General features: G+C 42.1%; 1 long non-coding RNA gene across 1 annotated transcript; it reads left to right on the forward strand.

Annotated features, from left to right (window-relative positions):
• The first annotated feature begins 202 nt into the window (after window positions 1-202).
• On the forward strand, window positions 203-11,409 carry LOC148033797 (uncharacterized). Its single transcript, XR_015691375.1, has 3 exons — window positions 203-1,202; window positions 9,966-11,136; window positions 11,229-11,409. It is a non-coding gene; the product is annotated as an uncharacterized LOC148033797 (long non-coding RNA).
• The last annotated feature ends 1,287 nt before the right edge of the window (window positions 11,410-12,696 follow it).

Raw genomic sequence — 12,696 nt, forward strand, 5'->3', positions numbered from 1 at the left:
TTTTGAAAACTCCTTTTGTAAATATAATCCTTTAAATTTGACTAAATAAAATACCCTTTCCTTTGAACTCTCGTGGTATCTTACATATTCTGTAAGGTAAACTCTCCGAGGAGCTATCCCATTCTTTAACTTCTGTATGGCATGTTGCACTCTATTTTTTGTGAAAAAGTTGCAATATGTTGCCTAGAGATTAAAGGGGGGGCACAAGGTCTTGACTTAGAATATCATCAAGCTTGCAAGTATAAGCATGCCAATCAAGTGTTTTCCACAAAGTTTGATTGTAATAGGCCTTCATCTTGAGTATTCAGTCCATAAGGACTTTATTGGTTATGCGCTAGGCTGAAATTGCCACCACTATCCTCATTACTCTCGAAGTGTGCTGATTTGGACAATTTGCCTTCCTAGCCACCATCAAATTGGCCTAATTTAACCTTATTTTCTACCCAATGGGACCATAGGCCTATTCATTGTCAATTTGGACTTAGACTCACGCAATGGGCCCATAGGCATGTTCATTGTGTCAATTTGGACTTGGGCTCACCAAATGGGCCCATAGGCCTATTTGCCTCCTATTTGGCCTTACGTTCCCCTAATTAGGCCATGGACTTGTGCCAGCTAGTCGATAAGGCTTTAACAAAAGCCATTAGGCTTTAAGCCATATAGCTCAGCCATTAGCCTAACCATTAGTCCATCACACCACATTGCAAGTATGGAATTGATGTCAATGGGTATTATAATGATGCGAGACTTATAGAGAAGAGGCTATTGAGCAAAACTCATGGCAATAAGACATTAATTGGCTACCTCAACGTTAACACCCCCACATTTCTAATAATGGAGAACTTATTGAACATCTTGCTGGCAGACACACTACAAGGGAATGGGGTGATAGTGACCACTTTTTTGTAACACAAAATAGTGACCTTGCTATTAGTATCGCAAATTTAATTTATGATGCTAATAGCGATGCTGGTCTAAGAAAAAGAAGCGAGCACGGCATTTTTTGCAAACATTTTTGAGAGAGAGCGAGAGATTGCCACCTTGAGAGGGAGAGGGAGAGAAAGAGGGAGAGAGAGAATGAGAGCTCCTCACTATCATTGCTGCAACCACCACCATATACAAAGAAGAGAGAGGTGCGCAAGGGAAAGAGAAGGGACACCACAAAGAGGAGGCAGAAAATAATTCATCTTCAAGCCTTTGAGGTAGGTACATTGCCTCTTCTTGCTTTGTTTTTGTGTTTTTTTATTTTCTTTTTTTTGTTTGTCTTTGTAATGAGATGTATTGAAAGAGAGGGAGAAAGAAAACGAGGGAGGGAGAAAAGGAAAAGAGAACGAGAGAGAGAAAGGAGAGAACGGTAATAAAGAGAGAGAAAAAGAAAGAAATGAGATATGAAGGAAGGGAGAGGAAGAGAGAGAGAAGGGGGAAAATGTAATAAAGAGAGAGAGGAAGAGAGAAACGAGATATGAAGGGAGAGAGGATGAGTAAGAGAAACAACCGGGGGGGGGAGAGAAACAAAGAGAGAGGCAACAACAACAAAAGAGAAAGAGAGAAAGAAAGAGAGGAGGGAGAGAAAGAGAGAGGGAGAGAGAAGGAAGAGGTAGAAAAGAAATATAAGGTAAAGAGAGGAGGGAGAGTGAAAAGAAGAGAGAGAGAGGGGGGAGGAAAAGAGATGGAAGGAGAGAAGAAAAGAGAGATAGAGAGAGAGGGAGAGAAATAGGAAAACAATGAGAGAATTAGAGTGAATGAAAGATAGAAAAATAAAGCACAATGGGGAAGAGAGACACAAAGAGAGGTGGGGAGAGAGGGTCTTTCAATATCCTTGTTTTATAAGTTTTTTTATTTTAATCTTTGATGGGGGAGAGAAATAAAGAAATATGAAGGGATGCAAAAAAAAAGGAAAAGAGAGAGAAAGAGGGGTGTGGGAGAGAAATAGAGAGGGGGATAGATAAAGATAGAGGGGGGGAGAGAAAAGGAATGGACAAGGAGAGATGGAGGGAGGCAAACAAAGAAAGGGAAGGAGAATTGGGGAGAGAAATAGTGAGAGGGATAGATAAAAATAGACAAAGGTAAAGAGAAGGAGAGAGAAAAGGAATGGAGAAAAGTAGAGAGATAGTAGAGAGAGAGAAACAATGGGAGAGAGAGCGAGGGAGGCAAACAAAGAAAGACAAAGGGAGAGAGTAAGAGGGGCGGGGAGAGAAATAAAGAGGGAAGAGAGAAATTAAGGAATGGAGAAAAGCAGAGAGATGATAGAGAGAGAAACAATGAGATGAGAGGATGCAAACAAAGAAAGGGAGAGAGAAAGAGGGGTGGGGAGAAAAATAAAGAGGAGGGAGAGAATGAATGGTGGAAAATATAAGAATGGAGATTGAGAAAGATAAGTAGAGATTAAAATGAAGAAAGATCATCAATGAGGGAAACAAAATCATATTGTTTGTTGTAACATAGACCAAATGGAGAACGATAATGATCGTGATATCCAAGATCGCAAGGCGCATCTTAATCAACATGTTCCATGTCCTTGCACTCAATGCAAGCTGGCAATCAGACAAAGTGCCGCTTGTTCATAGAACATGTGTGATGCTTCAGTGAGTTTCAATCGGAGATCATTGACTAGGCGATCTTAGACTTTGAGCGAACGATGGTAAAAAAAAAGTGTGTATCAATCATGCTTTACATTTGCAAAGTAATTGAATATCATATACAAAAATATTAGAGGTGCCTTGGAAATTTATACAAAGAGGTGATGCTTCATCCTAAGGAATGTACCTATTGCGGCCTATTAGAAGAGTTTGTGGGCATGTGATGGATAGAGTGCTTGAGCCGATACACCAATTGGAGGGCTCGTTGCAGACTACACCCTTACTAGAGGAGACAATGGGCCTTTCAGACCTTCCTCTAGACTTGGAGCCTGAAATGGAGGCAATGATCGATGCATTACTGCCCATGGTTGCGGAGTCATTTGATGCACTGAGAGAGGAAGCGTCCATACCATTGTATGATGGGTGCCAAGCATCTTGTTTGAAGACATTACTTGCACTCCCAAGTGTGCAGACAAAGTATGATTGGAGTGATGCAAGTGTGACCAAGTTGTTTAGGTACATTCTATGCTCTGTTGATTTTTTTGACTCCATTATAAAAACACTTATTGTGCTCTTCAAGGGTAATTTGATTTTTTTAAAGGTTGCTAAAGTATCACATATTACCACTTGGAAACACGATGTCTGAGTCCCGTGATGATGCACGATTGGTGTTACGAAAGCTTGGCATGAACTACAACAACATCCATGCATGTGTTAATGATTGTGTGCTGTTTCAAGGAGACTATGGGACTATGGAGACATGTCCGAAGTGTGATGCTCACATATATCAATAGAACTTGCAAGAATAAATCGTCCCTCAGAAGGTTCTCTGACACTTTTTACTATTCACACACATGGAGCCACATTGACTCCACCTTTTTAGGCTTTGCATGCGAGCCAAGGAATCTTTGGCTTGGTCTTGCTATGGATAGCATGAATCCATCTAGTCTCTGCTAAACTTCTTACATTGTGTGATATGTAGTCCTTGTTAACTACAATATCCCACTATGGCTTTCTACGAAGAAAGGACATCTAATCCTTAGCTTGCTTGTGCTTGGGTACTACAAAGTCAAGAACATAGACGTCTACCTCCGTCCATCATTTGATGAGCTCAAGATTTTGTGGGAGAAGGGGGTCACTGTGGAAGACATGATCAAGCACAATGGTTGACGATCCACTAGTATACGAGCCATTCTCATGTGGACTATACATGACTTTTTTGGGATTCGGGGAGTGCTCACGTTAGTAGGCTTCCATTCTCGTTGTTGATATCTAACATGGCTCATTCAAGTATGTGTTGACTAGATAGGAGTATTGTGAAAGGCATGGTTATCTTAGGTTATCATGTATGTCCATTGTGTGGGCCACAGTTAGAATCCCGAAGGTCATGGACCATGAAGAAGATAATATATCAAGACATCCTCTATTGAATCCATAAGGTAGAGAGTTGTGGAGACGGTTTGTCTCTTTGAGAAGTATCTATCCACAAGCATGCTCATGATACAAACTCACCTTCTAGTACATCTCCAGATGAAGTGGAGATTGCGGGACCCGTCCATATGCGATGGATGTTCTTCTTAGAGCACTTCATGAAAATATTGAAGAGCTTTGTGTGACAACAAGCTCGGCTAGAAGGTAGCATGGATGAAGATTAGCTAGTGTCAGATGCATCAATGCATATTTCAGAGTAGCTATCAAAGGTGAATTCAGATAACAATATGCTATGGCCGTTGAAGAACGATGATAAACTAACCAGAGATGTGATGGTTGGAAATAGGATTAAAAAAAGGATGGATATTGCCATGGAGGATAAAATGAAACATTTTTGTATGCTATATCATACATCGATAGAGAAGTGGCTCGCTATGTATGAGCAGGCCAAAAAAGAGCGATGGAGAGCTCGATCAGAATTTTGACATAGTATATGCCATCAACCGATTTGACATCTCGAGGGCATGGAGGAGATTTCACGGTTTATGTCTATAGGGTGGTTGCATGAAGCTTTGATCGCAGCTTCTCGCGAAGGGGTAGAGGTCTCTATCGAGGAGTGGTAATTCTCGAGGGGATATAGTTTGAAGGTGACCACATGCTTTATTTACTATCACATCTAGATTTTATACACAATAACTAATCTAACCATTTCAGTGTATAATACAAAATCTATAGTATAGCGTGGTCATGTGGGCAATATTTTCATGTTGAGTGCATCAATAAAATGCGCTCCACAATGGATTATGGTGTCATGGTAAAGTTCAAGCAAGAGAGTCAACGGTAGGCCATGGCTTGGAGTGTACAAGGGAGACAAACACGAGTAATGTAGAGAAGAGACAAAATGACATGAATTGTTTGAGAATGAAGTGGACTCCTCTTTTTGTGGTGACCTATTATAGACCTTTCAGTGTACACTGAGCTATGCAAAGAGCTTGACATATGACCATTGTTGGGAATAAAGGGCCATCGTGCCTTTTATATGTGCACGGGTGTGAACACACCCTTAGCACATTATACTTTCATACATATATCTATCTAAAGCCTAAAGTGGTACACTCGTCATTGTATCGAAAAATGTGTTCACTCTACACTCTGCTCTCTCGCACTCTCCCTGTCTCTCTCACTGCGCATAATGGCTGTCTACCTCGATCTCCGTGCCTAATCGATTCCTTTAAACTGGTATTAGAGCGTAAGGTAATGCGGACGGTCGTCAGGCTGAGGCAGAAGACCAGCGCGGTGACGAGAGCTCAAAGGCGAGCAGGAGAGTCATAGGTCTAAGCTGCAGGCAGTGACTGCGACAGGCGTGGACCAAGCGTGCGACGGGCTGAAGAGCTGACGAACGAGGAGGCTGTTGTTGCGTGACCAGTTGAGCTGCGCGACAAGCGACAGGGAACAACGACCAGATGGAGGGCACGCGGGCGAGAGGCCACGCCAGCGACGAGGCGTCATGGGATGGAGGTCACGGGACGACGAACAGGCGCCGTGTCCATCAGGCGTCACATCGCACGGCTGACGGGTCTGTTGACCCGTCAGATTTCTTTTTCTTTCCCAAAATTTAACTTTTTTTTCTCTGAAAATTGCTTCACCCACTAATAAGGCTTCGCACGTGTAAGCACAAAACTTCAGATCTGTGCAAAATTGGCTCAGAAATTTGGGTCTTTTATTGAATCTGGGGATCTCAACACAGGAGTGGACAATCTGACTCAAAATTTGCAAAGTCGGTGCACATTTGCCCGAAAATTTTGGGGTTTTTTACTTTTTAGTGAAATTCTTTCAATTTCACTGAAATTAGTGCATGTAGGACTTGAAAAATTTGGGGATTTGTCCAGATTTTATGCGCGCAAGATGCAACAGTGATATTTGTCTCAAAAATTGCAAGAATTTGTGACATTTTATCCCCAATATTTGGGGCTTTTCATGTACATGCACAAATTGTGCGGAAATTGACCCAATTTCTCAACATTGAGGCACATTGGACCCCGTGCAATTTGGGGCTTTTGCGATTTGGACAAAATTTGTGCAGCATTTGGTCATCTTATGTATATGTAGGTTGAATTCCGCGCAATTTGGATATCAATACTTGGTGAAATTTGGGGGTTTTGCTGAAATTGCTTCATTTTGGCAAAATTGGATAGCCCTATGCATGATAGAGGAAATGCAGATGTGTGTTTGATGCTTTTAAGCACAAAATTTTGGGGCTTTTGACCGTTCATGTCAAATTTTATGCCCGTGGTTACACGTACAACAGAAATTGCAGTTGAAATTTTGGGTTTTCTCATGTAAAGTGATGCACATGCCTTTTGAAAGAGATGTAATCAGTTGGATAATGCTGTAGCACTTGGTTTGGTGCTTCTGAAAACTGAATTACAGATCTGAAATCTTTACTTCTGCGTGGTAATATATTGCTGATTAGTACTTGTTTGTACCTTGGTCACTTGGGTGACAATTTGGGCCTACATTTACTGGTTTTTTGGTCACTTTTGAGCTGAAAATCATGGTTGGCAGCAATGACAGCAGTAATTTGATGTATATAAAGAAGCTTGAAGGCGCACATAATTTTGCAGTGTGGCAAAAACAGTGCTACAATATCCTGTTACAAAAGAAGCAGGCAAGGCCGATCAAAACTAAAGGGGCAAAGCCTATGGACATGGATCCGGATGATTGGGATGAGTTGAATGAGCTTGCACACTCAACCATAGAGCTATCGATTTTTGATGGCTTGCTCTTCAACATTGAAGGTTTGGATTCTACATATGCTATATGGACTAGACTGGAAGAACTGTATGTATAGAAGAGCGCTGCAAGTAAAGTGTATTGGTTGAAAAAGCTTATGGATTTGCGTATGAAAGAAGGTACAACAATGTCTACTCACTTGAGTGAGTTTAACTCTATTTTTAGCTAGCTGGTTGCCTTGAAGTTCATGATTGATCATGAATTTTAGGCTACTTTCTTGCTTTGCACTCTACTAGAGAGTTGGGATACATTCAGGATTGCCATGAGCAATTCTAATGTAATCCTTTTGTATGTTGATGTAGAGAGTGCTCTACTTATGGAAGAGATAAATCGGCATAACAATGCATCCAACAAGTCTTCCAGTGCTTTGCATACTACGGGCAGATCACAACAAAAGGGCAAATATGATGGCAAGGGACGTAGTAAATCACGTGGCAAAGATGTTGAATGCCATCATTGTGGCAAGAAGGGTCACATTAAACGTGATTGCTACAAATGGAAGAAAGAGAAAGGAAAAGGCAAGAAGACAGATGATTGCAAGGAAGAGAAGAAGGACAGTCAGCCTAAGAAAAGCAGCATAAAAATTGAAGAGGTGAATGTAGTCACTCATGACAGTGACAGTGGGAGTGATGTACTCCTTGTCTCTTCACATTTTGGTGCACATGTTCTACTTGTAGATACAGACGATGACATGCATACCTGGATTCTTGATTCAGGTGCTTCTTTTCATGTCACTCCTCATCGTGAGTGGTTTTTCACATATACAGGGGGTCGACATGGTGTTGTCCATCTTGGGGACAACTATGCATGTGAGATTGCTGGTATTGGCAATGTGCAGTTACAGTTTCAGCATGGCTCTGTCTTTACTCTTCAGCATGTACGGGATGTATCTCAGCTCAAGAAGAGCTTCATCAGCATAGGGCAGCTAGATGATGATGGTTTTCATACCACCTTTGGTGATGGAAAATGGAAGATATGTAAGGAATCTAGGGTTATTGCCAGATGTTGCAAGAGTGATACTTTGTATCCACTTCATGTACCTAGTGTGCGTGACCATGTTGTTGTCGTGACCGAGTAGATGAGCGTTTCTTTGTGGCATGGCTGGTTGGGACACATGAGTCAAACATGAATGAAAGTGCTTTTCTTGTTTGGGTTACTTGCCTTGTCTCCGTTATGCTGATTTTGAGCACTACGATTATTGTATTTATGGCAAACATGCACAGACTTCTCACAAAAAGTCTCTTTCATTGAAATCTTCTACTCTAGAGTTACTACATTCAGATGTATGTCAAATGCCAGGATTATCTTTAGGGGGAAAGAAATATTTTGTCACCTTTGTCGATGATGCTACACGTAAAGTATGGGTTTACCCTATTCGTAGCAAGGATGAAGTGCTTAACAAGGTTAAAAAATTCTTGGCATTGGCTGAAAATCAGATAGATAAGACACTTAAGTGTCTTTGCTCTGACAATGGTGGGGAATATGTGTCCAAAGCCTTTTAGGCATTTTGTGGAAGCAAAGGGATAAAGAGGGAGCTCACTGCCCCTCATAATCCACCCCAAATTGGAGTCGTAGAGCGTATGAATCGGACCATATAGGATAAGGTCCGTACGATGCTGTCTCATGTTGCATTACCCCATGGTTTTTGGGCAGAGGTTGTTATGATAGCCATTCACTTGATTAATCGGTTACCAAACAGGTCTTTGGGGGAGGGAGTTTCCCAAGAAGCGTAGTCGGGCAAGCCACCTTCATATGCTCATTTGAAAGTGTTGGCTGCGAGGCTTTTGTGCACATTCGTAAAGAAAAATGCAGCAAACTTGAGCCAAAAACCTGTAAATGCATTTTCCTAGGATATGGTGACGAGAATGAAATGGGTTATAAAATGTGGGATCTCGAGAAAAGGAAAATAGTTCGCAGCAATGATGTTATCTTTCGGGAAGATCGCATGCACAAACAGCCTGAAAAGACTGAGGAGGTCCGTAGGGTTGTATTCCGAGAAGAAATACCTTTTGGACAACAAAATGTGCCCGCTGTACAGCAGCAAATACCTACTGTAAATGAACACCAGGACAACAAGCTGTTAATATTGATTTGCAAGCTGAAATGCCAGGACAACATGTTGAAAATGGAAATTTGCAAGAACCAGCAAATAATGACCATTGGGTTAGGAGATCGTCTAGGGCTACTAGACAACCTAACAGATTTGTTCATGGTGCAATTAATGTGGCTGAGTATTTCATGTTGACAGAATGTGGTGAACCGTCTTGCTTCAAGGAAGCAATGGATAGAAAAGACAACAAGAAATGGTATAAAGCCATGCTGTCAGAGATGGAATCTCTTACAGTCCTACATTTGATGATGAGAAGACTGAAATGGCCAAGATACCATATGCTTTAGTTGTTGGTAGTTTGATGTATGTTATGGTTGCTACACGTCGTGACATTGCTTTTGCAGTGGGAGTGGTTAGCAGATACATGGCAACCCCTGGCAAGAAGCATTGGGATACAGTGAAAGGTATTATGAGATACCTCAAAGGCACAAAGGAGTTGTGCATCTGCTTTGGAAAGCAGAAAGCATCTGTTGTTGGCTTTACGGGTGCAGACTATGTTGGTTATGAGGACTGCATGAAGTCCACTTGTGGGTATGTGTTTACTTTCACAGGAGGAGCGGTCTCTTGGATCTCCAGGCTACAAAAGTGTGTTGCATTGTCTACTACAGAGGTAGAGTATGTAGCTGCTACTCAGGCATGCAAGGAGGCTTTATGGCTTTCACGTCTGGTGGGAGAGCTTAGCATCAGGGAGTTACCTATTCTCCATTGTGATAGTCAGAGTGCTATCGTGCTAGCATGGAATCCTGTCTTCATGCAAAGACAAAGCACATACAGGTGAAGTATCACTTCATTAGAGATGTACTTGACAACAAGAGCATTGAGCTTGTCAAAGTGTATACAGATGAGTGTTCACTCTACACTCTGCTCTCTCGCACTCTCCCTGTCTCTCTCACTGTGCGTAATGACTATCTGCCTCGATCTCCGTGCCTAATCGATTCCTTCAGCCATAGGTCGGGGCATTTTAATTAGTATTCTTTTTTTTAGTGTTATGTTATCGTGCTTTATCTAAATCCCTATATTGATTATGCTAACATTATTTTTTGCATGTGTAGGTTACCTTTGACAATACTGAGAGAGCATGATGAGTCGAGGGATGATAGATGAGGAGTTGCACGAGATATTCACATGTATTTCTTCGGATCAAATGGCCCACTTTAGAGATATGGTGGGCCAAGAGCTGTCATAGACATCGTCAGGCCATTCTACGAGATCTACTTTAGTACGGTCCAATGATTCAATCTCTAGTAGGCAAGGTCGATGCTCTAGATTGGCCCTAGATGGAGGAACGCAGTCTAGTTCCAAAGAGGATTGCTACTCCTCACTCTGGTATTGGTTCTAGAGAGGGTGACTCATGTAGATGTTGTGGAGGCATCGATGTAATGTCTTCATCTCATCGGTTTGGTGGATACTTGCCACTTTCAAGATTTGTTACACCTGTAGGGACATCTATTCCCATGACTTCGGGTTTCACTCAATTGTCCGCAGGTGGCACCCCTATGGGTGCTACTCCAAGAGATACTTACCTCCGCACATATGACAGATATACATGGGTCTCCTGGTTATGCCTAGGAGCGTGGTTGCAAGTGGGAGATGCCACACCTTAGACATATCCCAGGTACGGATACCTCGTAGATGACAAGATAGGTGCTGTGATCATGAATGATGAGGGGAGAAGAGTGATGCCTCGCATGAGAGAGTTGTGTCAATAAGTATTTAGGCTCCACGTTTTGGACCATTGGAAGAATTTACCGAAGGGGAGCAAGGACTATGTAGTGGCATCTTTGCATGAGGAGTTTCCGGTACCTATGACATCAGAGAGGTTTTCCACCGAGTGGATGATGGAGTGTGCGCATGTATACATATCACATAGACAATAAGACACATGCAAGGCAATCAAGAGTATCGGCTCGAAGCCTAAGTGGATAGATGCAGAGGATTGGTGGATACTCAGGGAGGAGGCCACAGATTCTCCAAGATGAAGGTGGCAGCACAGTGGGAGGCAACGAGGCCATGATTGGAGGCAAGGGTCATGCATCATTTGGGGAGTGGCAGTCATAGGACTTATTTGGAGGACTTTGTAAGTTTTCTTTTAGTTTTCGCTTTCGCCACAGATTCTCCAAGATGATGGTGGTAGCACAGTGGAAGGCAACGAGGCCATGATTGGAGACAAGGGTCATGCATCATTTAGGGAGTGGCAGCCATAGGACTTATTTGGAGGACTTTGTAAGTTTTCTTTTAGTTCTCGCTTTCTTATTTGGAATATCACTTGTACTAACAATCTTGTTTCTAATAATGCTATTATGTTTTCTTTGCAGCACTCCATTATAAATCGCAATCCCACAGGTTTAAATACTTGATATGCAAAGAGACACGATCTCACTGCACATATTAATAGATTGTACATGCGCGGCGGCCCAATAAATCAATCCTCTTTCTTGTCTATGCTACTAGTTATTTTGTGATGCATTATATATGGTGGACTAATATCTGGATGTTCATTTTGTAGAGTTTGTTCAACGCTCTTTTGTGTTGGAACGAGCTTTCAGATGGCGAGGATTTGTAGTAGCACGCACTTGGATTCATGGAGTGCACATCTTTTTTTTTTTGGTTATGTGATCCGTGAAGATCTCTTTCATCTAGCATTCCTTAGATACACTCATTATTCTTTGTATCAAATTACGCTTTGCGATATTTACAGATAGATTTTCATGTTTATTTTGGCTGTCATCTCCATGGTTCCATGTAATTTTACGAGTTGTCATCACTAGTCTTGTACTTATTTATGAGTTATCAGTCTTCTAATTTTAAGTAATCTTTGCGTCCATCTTGATGATGATAACATATCTAATATGTGATTGCTTTGCAAAATATTATCCAATACATGATGTTGTGGGTGGCAGATACCATTTTATTTTTGTTTTCTATGATCGTTGCTATTTGTGTCACTAATTTATTGCACGCATTGCTATGTTAGTCATTAGTTGCATCACAAAGTGTTGCTATTTGCATTGCTATTTGCATCACTTTTTGGGTCACTTTGAATATCGATATGTGACATATATCTTGTAGTGAGAGTTACATTTTTTAATCGAGATCCATTAATTGTTTCCTTAGACCAACAATGCTCACAGGTGTTGGGAATAAAGGCCTCGTGCCTTTTAAATGTGCTCGGGTGTGAACATACCCTTAGCACTTGTATATATTTATCTAAAAACCTAAAGGTACTAACTCATCATTGTACCTGAAAACGTGCTCACTCTCTACTCTGCTCTCTCTCTCTCTCTCTCTCTCTCTCTCTCTCTCACTCTATCTCTCACTGTGCATAACGACTGTCTGTCTCGATCTCCGTGTCTAATCGGTCCCTACAAACTGGTATCAGAGTTACGATTGAGACGTTTGTGGCTCTCTGAGTTCGCGAGCGAGTAGGTGAGACAAGTTGAAGGTAGGCTTGTGTGCAGGAGAGACAGTCGTGTTGCCAGTCAACATACGACTAACGGGAGCTGTAGCCTGAATTAGGCGGCAAGTCACAGGTGAGCAGAAAGTGTCACAAGGCATGCGACAGTTTGTGACAGATGATAGCTGTGCGATAAGGCTTAGGTGAGTGGACAGTCGGCAGGCGTGTTACAGTCAACTACCACGTAACGGGCATCAGGGGGGTGCACGATGACCAAGCGACAGCCTGACGAAGAACAGCAGGCAACGGACATCGCGTAATGGGGCAGTAGTCGCGCGATGGTGGTCCGTGGAGGTAGGCGTAGGCGACGTCCCATTGGCGACCTGCAC

The sequence above is a fragment of the Lygodium microphyllum genome, chromosome 7, assembly GCF_053477565.2.
Source record: "Lygodium microphyllum isolate KBCC chromosome 7, Lygodium_microphyllum_v1.1.10, whole genome shotgun sequence".
In the NCBI taxonomy this organism is placed as follows: domain Eukaryota; kingdom Viridiplantae; phylum Streptophyta; class Polypodiopsida; order Schizaeales; family Lygodiaceae; genus Lygodium; species Lygodium microphyllum.